The sequence below is a fragment of the Haliotis rufescens genome, unplaced genomic scaffold (assembly GCF_023055435.1).
Source record: "Haliotis rufescens isolate VD_foot unplaced genomic scaffold, xgHalRufe1.0.p SCAF_17, whole genome shotgun sequence".
Taxonomy (NCBI): domain Eukaryota; kingdom Metazoa; phylum Mollusca; class Gastropoda; order Lepetellida; family Haliotidae; genus Haliotis; species Haliotis rufescens.
The window spans coordinates 18,423,698-18,432,664 of record NW_025963857.1 but is presented as its reverse complement, the minus strand read 5'-3'; the positions used below and the strand labels follow the sequence as shown (position 1 = coordinate 18,432,664).

General features: G+C 39.0%; 1 long non-coding RNA gene across 1 annotated transcript; it reads right to left on the bottom strand.

Annotated features, from left to right (window-relative positions):
• Positions 1-516: 516 nt before the first annotated feature.
• LOC125381174 lies at positions 517-5,735 on the bottom strand. Its single transcript, XR_007221742.1, has 4 exons — positions 5,330-5,735; positions 4,891-4,994; positions 1,911-2,078; positions 517-776 (listed from the first exon to the last, which is right to left on the bottom strand). It is a non-coding gene; the product is annotated as an uncharacterized LOC125381174 (long non-coding RNA).
• Positions 5,736-8,967: the final 3,232 nt, after the last annotated feature.

The following is an 8,967-nucleotide window of genomic DNA, read 5'->3' as shown; positions in this document are numbered from 1 at the left end:
GCGCACAACCCACCACTGGCCATTTCGTCAGTTCATCGAGATACTGTCTCGGGGGTATTTTGAAGCGTGAAACTAGTTCAAATGCATTAGTGATTGTTGGTTCTTCTATAGCCACATACAGTTTAGCTTCTGTGTGCACGTGTAACACGTGCTGTTCATGCATGATGTGAAATTCCATTGTGATTAGATGTTGCATTCAAATGCAACGCCACGGTATTATGTAAACCTCAACGATAGCTACATGTACATTCGAATCAGTACATGTAGTTCCTTTTTTTGTTGGTATTATATACTCATAAAGCTGTAGCTATTGGAATAGTGATATTCTCATACCAAAATCTCCTTTGTCTAGTACCATGAGAGTCCAGTATCCCTTTGTGTATTGACGGCTTTAGATTCTTTATCCATTGTATTTTAAATTTTAATTTTTGTTGACCAATATTCAGTCAATATGTAAGTAGATATAAAAAAACGCAACAAAGTCACATTCAACTAAACGACTTTAATTAATAGATTTACATAATTCACCTGTCGCAGGCAACAGATGAAAGCCATTAATGTATCAAATTACAAGCATATTCCAAATAGTGATAGTGAATTCCTCATTAAAGATATGCGCATCAATGGAATGCTCACTTTTGGCGAACTTGTTTTCGACGTGGTAATAGAGACGTCAGTGGCAGAACAAATTCATGACCTTCAGTTTTATAACCATGCTGGTACTCCTTCTTTGATGGTTTTCAGTCAGAAGCAGGTCGCAATGTGAAGAGGAATATCTGAAATGACAGAAAATTAGAAATATAGTTGGTAAAACAGAAGAAGTTCGAGAAACTGAAGAATTCAATGATTGCAGTGGCAAAACAATGATCAGATAGAATTTAGCATCTTAGAAGAAATATGACTTTACCCAGCGTCGAGAGTAAGTGCATTTTTATATTTCACAAAAGTTATCAATTATTCTCAATTATTCTAATTAATATTTTAATTTGTGTAATCAATGCGATTAATCAAAATTGGACACTGTTGACGAACACTTATTTCTGATGTCAGAGTTTTATGTCAATCAGAAAGGTGAAGAAACTTTAGGCCAGTACAATTCAACCAGGCACCACATTTCATACCCTCAATATATACTTTGCTATGATTGATGCTGATTTTCTTGAAAATATTTGTTTTTTAAGAAATGATCTGGAATATGTTAACGTTCTAAAGGTATTTTTACTGTGAAATATTTGTGCAGGCTCTCCTATTTTGGCACCTGGTAACAACTATTTGTGTGCATGCAAGCATAATTAATCAACAGTATTTAGTATTTTACTGCGAATATTACAGATATGCAAGGAAGTCCTTGGTGACCGATTATCAGAAGGTCTCAGAAGGTGATTGAAAAAACGTCCTTCATACTGTTGAACATACTGTACAAATGATCTGAAACAATAATGATATTGTTGCAAGGTGTTTTTATTTGATGTTTTTGCATTTTTTGCATTTTTGTCTCCCCCTGGTACCTGGTGCTCCGCATTAAGGGGAGTCAGTATACAGTGTATGTGTGGGATATTCATGGTAATATATAAACTGCAGCATGGTACCTCAGTGGGCTAGCAATATAAAGTCGGCATTAGTCTGGAATAGTACATGCAGCCAAACACACACACACACACACACACACACACACACACACACACACACACACACACACACACACACACACACACACACACACACATACGCACACACTATATAAGTTTAACCCCATTTGACCTCATCTCATCCCACATAAGTTACAATTCTAATATAAAGTCATGCGTCTGTAAGGCGGTCTTTGTAGGAGCAAGACAAACGATCAGAACAAGATACATCAGGTTACAGCCAGGCCAAGTTGCAAATCTGGCTGGCTTTGGGAAGCTCACCTCCCACAACGTGCCCTTGGCTTTGCTCAGCTCCAGCACCATGATGAAAGGCAAAGGGATGATAGGCAGCATAGCGAATACAAAGCCGATGGCACGAGCTATCACTGGATATGTGTACCCATCGTAGGTTGGCATCTGATAGGCACTCAACGTGACGATAAAGATGGTCTGCAACATGCATAACATGATAGACATTAAGTCAAGATAGACGCCTACGTTGACGACAGAAATATCAAACACACTGTCATTGTCGTGTTGCAAAGGATACTTAATATGGCAATAGATAAAGTTTTTCTTTTCTTTTTATAAATATAGTCTAAACATGAACTACTGTCACATCAGGCAACACACTCAAGGTCACGATATTGCCAATCCTTCTATGATCTTGACAGAGATGCTTCCAACTACCACATCGCAGGACTGCACAAGTAAAGGTACGGCAGTAATTAGTAATGAATGCTTTTCACAAAAACGTTAACCTTGACATGCCTTCTGTATGTGAAGGAGCAGGATTTGTTATGTTCCATGAAAGTTGCAAGCCTGTAGAAGAAAACATGACTCTGACATTGGCTGTATTGATATGAACAAAACATACTGGTCATAAAATTCGTTGCGAGAGTTTATTAAAAGATGAACTTCAGAAAAAACACATGCAGATGAGTGAAGCATTGTTCTGTTTGTATGGGACTGTAATGCACACATGGCGACTGATATAACAAATAATCCTTGGAAGTGAGTTTGTATTCAAAAACTTCCCCTAAATCCAGCCAATTACAATATATTCCAGGAAGGAGCAGACAAACAAACAGAATGCTGTCGTGAACCAGTCCATCAACTGGAAGATGTAGATTCCTCCCTGGAAATACAGGTCTCAAATATGGTGAAGAGACTCAAATTATATAGAATAAGGATTATTCCGAGTGAAAGTTCAAACAAATGTACCCTTAATTTTGATATTCTACGACAACATTTTGCCGGATTTTCAATCATACAGGACAGGTAAACTCCATTATTTCTGAGAGTGATTATCCAAGGGCGATAATCTAGGGATCAGTTTCCCGAACTGTAGTCACACTATTAAATTTATGGGGTATTTTGAGATGGAAACATCTCATCGACAAACATAATTGTGTTTCTTTCTAAAGTTTGCCTCTAAAAAACATCCTCATGTCAATAACTGTTCCGACACGGGTCAAAAACTCTACTCTCATAGTCGTTCATGTTATCCTTCCTAATCAGTCACACTGACTTGACTAATCTGAATTACATTTAAATTGGACTGTCAGAAACTATCCTTAACTTGCCCAGATCCGTCAAGATCACTTATGAATCGATCGCCGATCAAGATCATGTTTGTATGTAAACACTGAAAGGTACATATCTGACCTTAAACTTGCATCTATATCCGTACATTTCCTCAACGACTTCTGTATTCCTCCATTGGCTTTATCATACCCAGAATGTGATAATTAGAGATCTAGAATAATGTACTATTGTCTCGCTTTGGAGTAAGTTTCCAAGTTGTTAATCACGCCCTTCAGTTGACTCACATTCATTGTGATCGGAAGGCCAAGTAGGAAAAGGTCCTAGACACGCCTGCCGTGACTAAAGTCCTGTATTTGCTAAGGCGTCGTGGGAAGGCGTCTATGATGCCGGCTACAAGATTCTCAACCATCCCAAACTGCAAACACAAAGACCATATTTCTTGTTCATTATGTAACAAACAATAGCGGTTTCCCCCTGCCACTGAACATACGTCACAATCGTATGTGGTGGTGTCAGGAGATGATAAACGTTATGTGTTTTTCAGATAAGCGAGTGCTATTGAACGATTTAGGACCGGAAGTTTCATTTGTAATCAAAAGACGGACCTTTCCTGTGTAGAAGACAACGGCGTGTGCCACTACATACATGATTAATTTTGACGAAAAGAGCAATTTGGATTGTATCAATGTTATATGTTTGAGTTTTGAATTTGGGGTTTTGTTATATTCATGGAGTAGTGGTCGCATGTCATGCACATAACATACTTGTACCATGTTATATCCAGGGAATGCAGGCACTGCTAGATGGAACCCATAGGGATTCCTGGTCCGAATGTATGTCCCCAACAAACTATTCTTGTCGCAAGGGACGACTAAACGGATCAGTTTCGGTGACTAGGTTGATTGCTAATTTCCTAACTGAATGGGCCTATTCTCATGATGTCATTCACTGGATTGTCTGGTCCAGACTGATTATTTACAGACCATCGCCATGACATTTAAAAAATATCTATCAACCTCATCTATTTAAATTTCTATTTTCATGAAGAGAAAATAATACATAGCGACTCACATTCATACACTTTGTCAATATTTGATTATGTAAACATGAAACGCAAGTAGACACCGATATGATCCAACGAATCTTGGTTCTAAAGCCCCGTGTGTTTACTGACCCTAATCTGTATGATGAGTTATTCATTTGACTCGAATGAGATACAAGAGTAATTATGCGCATAACCCAAAAGCAGGATGAAAATGTGTGCTGCGTGGATCGGTGAAAGAATGTTGTGAATACGTTGCACAATACCTATATACACATGACTGCAACGCAGCTTTATTTATTAATACTGATAAGCAACTGATGTTTCAGCTGTGACTGTTCGAAGCAAGCAAGCGAAAGCGGTCTGTAAATATTCCAGTCTGTACCAAACAATCCAATGACATTGAGAGCTACGATCCATGCTGTGTATGCGGAGTATGATGACACACTTTCAAACAAGTAGTCGAGTCTGACCACCCAATCCATTAAGCCTCTTACGGCCAGCACAGGTTTGATCTGGAGACCCTTTCTTACCTGGAATTTCCACGTGGTCTTTTATGCCCTATAAGTAATGATCTCTGGATATGACAGTATTGTGTAGATAGATGCAGACATGCAGTATTCCCTTACTCGTATACAGGTGTGTATACCTGCACGACAACATGACACCTACCTGAAGCAGTTGTTGTTGAAGTCATTGAAACTAGACATAGTCATTAGCGATCCCCATGCTGGACCAAGGGAGTAAAACACTTGAATAGCTGCCTCGATCCACACCTGTAAAAATGCATTTTATTTGACTTTACTTTTGACCTCCACGAATGAAATCCGAATACTATGTCAGTCATTAAAGACAAATAAAGTTGCTGGTCTTGACGCGCTTCAATATGAACATTTAAAGCACGGTGGAAACCAGTTATACTTTTACCTATCGATTCTGTTTAACAGAATCTTAAAATCTGGATACATGCCGAAGTCATGGAAAAGTGGGACTGTTATTCCAATTTATAAAGGTACCGGAAAACCAAAAACGTCACCAGACTCCTATCGAGGAGTTACTCTATTGCCTGTTATCTTTAAGTTATTTGAAACTGTAGTTAGCAAAAGACTACCTGATATTTATAACTCTAAGTCATTTCCAGACTCACAGCAGTGCGGATTTCAAAAGGGCCTTTCATCCTCCCACGCTTCTTTTCTAATCCAGGAAACTGTACACCATTATCTAGAAAGAAAAGATAATATCAAAGTGGTCTTTTTAGACAGTGCTAAGGCCTTTGACACGGTGTGGCACTCTGGACTTCTCTGGAAACTACATCATCTTGGCATAAACAAAGCATTATGGAAACTGTTTAACAACATGTACAGTGGAATGACGAGTTGTGTCTCCGTAAACAACACCAAATCTTACTGGTTCAAATTGGACAGAGGTGTCAGACAAGGCAGTGTTTTGTCTGCCAAACTGTATTTGGTCTATATCAACGCTCTCCTTAGTGAACTGTCATCATCTCACAAAGGAGCTATGGTCATGGATTTGCATGTTGCCTCACGGGATTGCCTAAAAGTCGGGCCAAGAAAAGTCGGGCCGGGCCGGGCCAGCGGGTAATACTAAAAATGGATTGCAGAATAATAAAACGAAACGCGCATATCTAGGCAGATCTCAAATGTCCACAAACGTATAGTTTTGCTCATTTAATTGAGTTTGAATAAAAATGCACCTTCAACAATGTATTTAACTGATGATTATGACTACATACCGTGAGTCTCGTAGAAAAGTCAGCGTTTTGACTGTGTGTATTCTTTGATTAGAATGCTTCTCACCGACCTTAGCGTGTAGGGGTGTGATGTCCTGGGCAGGAAACCACAGTGTTTTGACTACTATTCTTTCATTAATTAACGTGTTAAGGTAATTAACCTTTACTAATTCGTGTAAAACCAACACAGGATGTTTTCTGGAAGTGGATATTCGCGAATGTCAAAAGACTGACACGACACGTGTTAATAACTGTCCAAGCACTTCTAAAGTTCCTAACATTATTTATATCTAAAGACTAGTATTGTATCTAATTATTTACCACTTTATTGTCTCATATTTCAGTAGTTAAACAAAACACAGAGCTCAAAGTGAAGCCTTTTTCACTCTACATTCTCAACATAGTCTCTATCAGAAGTGTTTGGCTTGTGTTGGGTCCGACTTGGTCCGGGCGGTCAAAATAACTTTAAACGCACAGATGTATCTTGAAATGTGATTAAATCTATAGACCAGTGTTATATCTACCTATACACCAATTTATAATGTCACAGATCGCAGTATTTCTAGAAAACAAGGGGCTCAAGTGAAGCCCTTTTCCCGCTACATTCTCAACATAGTCTCTATCAGAAGTGTTTGGCTTGTGTTGGGTCCGACTTGGCCCGGGCGGTCAAAATCAACTTTAAACGCACAGATGTATCTTCAAATGTGATTAAATCTATAGATTAGTGTTATATCTACCTATACACCAATTTATAATGTCCAGGTGTATCGCATTTAAAGAAATCTGCGCCGTTAAATTGAAGCATTGAGTCGGTAAGTATTAGGATTTTTTGGTGTTCTTTGGATTCTTGATTATGGAGGGCTGAGGCCATGCCCATTAGTTCTGCCGTGAATATTGATTGGTTGTTTGGGAGTCGGAAGGATTGTGTGGTTTTAGTTGGTTGTGTGGTATGGACTCCGAAACCTGTGTGTTTGGAGGTCGGATCTGAGGATCCGTCCGTGTAAATGTGACACCAATTTGGCCAATGTACTGTACTTGGGTTTACCTCCTTTTGCATCCTGCGTATCATTCTACCCGTCGGATCGACTTGACCCGGGTGGTTAATCATCTTAAACATCACGACTGTAAAAACAAAGTTCCTAGATATATATAGAACTTGAATTTACGGCGTCTTTTAACCATCACGACCATAATACTGAGTGGTCCAAGTCAGGTTCAGGAGAAGTGTGTTTTCACAGTGCGAGCTTTGTCGGAAATGGCTGCTCGGAGATGCAGCATGTATTCTCGCGGTATGGCAGATTACAACTGTCTCAGATAATCCTGTTTTCCTAAACACACAGCTAATAGAAGCATTAAGCAGGGTTGAGGGAGAGGTTTATCCTGAAATCCAAAGTGTCTCACCTTACCATCTCCAAGTGTTACCCTATATAAGTGACGATGTAGCGCACTGACATCCTATTCCAAATATCACGATCAGAAATGACTGCCATACTCATTGGCGACTCTTTGGTCAAATATCTTGGACGGTACACTGAGAGAGAAGACATAGTTACGAGATCTCTGTCAGGAGCCAAGGTGGCTGACGTCCCCGATCTCCTCTGGGACATTGAGAGGTTTAAGGTAGGAGACGTCTTCATATCATATCTTTTAGCAGTTAAAGGAAGTAACATTTTGCACATTATGAGGACTGTTCCACGCACGTACTAATGAATAATCAGTCATCATAAACTCACCCCAATGATAATTGAAACCGGTATAGATGTTAATCCATTTGATGATACATCTGTGTGTTTAAAGTTGATTTTGACCGCCCGGGCCAAGTCGGACCCAACACAAGCCAAACACTTCTGATAGAGACTATGTTGAGAATGTAGAGGGAAAAGGGCTTCACTTGAGCCCCTTGTTTTCTAGAAATACTGCGATCTGTGACATTATAAATTGGTGTATAGGTAGATATAACACTGGTCTATAGATTTAATCACATTTGAAGATACATCTGTGAGGTTTAAGTTGATTTTAACAGCCCGGGCCAGGTCGGACCGAACATTTCTGACTTGGATTTTTTAAAGAAAATACAGTAAAAATGCTATACTTTAACGGCGCAGATTTCTTTAAATGCGATACACCTGGACATTATAAATTGGTGTATAGGTAGATATAACACTGGTCTATAGATTTAATCACATTTGAAGATACATCTGTGAGGTTTAAGTTGATTTTAACAGCCCGGGCCAGGTCGGACCGAACATTTCTGACTTGGATTTTTTTAAGAAAATACAGTAAAAATGCTTCACTTTAACGGCGCAGATTTCTTTAAATGCGATACACCTGGACATTATAAATTGGTGTATAGGTAGATATAACACTAATCTATAGATTTAATCACATTTGAAGATACATCTGTGCGTTTAAAGTTGATTTTGACCGCCCGGGCCAAGTCGGACCCAACACAAACCAAACACTTCTGATAGAGACTATGTTGAGAATGTAGAGGGGAAAGGGCTTCACTTGAGCCCCTTGTTTTCTAGAAATACTGCGATCTGTGACATTATAAATTGGTGTATAGGTAGATATAACACTGGTCTATAGATTTAATCACATTTGAAGATACATCTGTGAGGTTTAAGTTGATTTTAACAGCCCGGGCCAGGTCGGACCGAACATTTCTGACTTGGATTTTTTTAAGAAAATACAGTAAAAATGCTTCACTTTAACGGCGCAGATTTCTTTAAATGCGATACACCTGGACATTATAAATTGGTGTATAGGTAGATATAACACTAATCTATAGATTTAATCACATTTGAAGATACATCTGTGCGTTTAAAGTTGATTTTGACCGCCCGGGCCAAGTCGGACCCAACACAAGCCAAACACTTCTGATAGAGACTATGTTGAGAATGTAGCGGGAAAAGGGCTTCACTTGAGCCCCTTGTTTTCTAGAAATACTGCGATCTGTGACATTATAAATTGGTGTATAGGTAGATATAACACTGGTC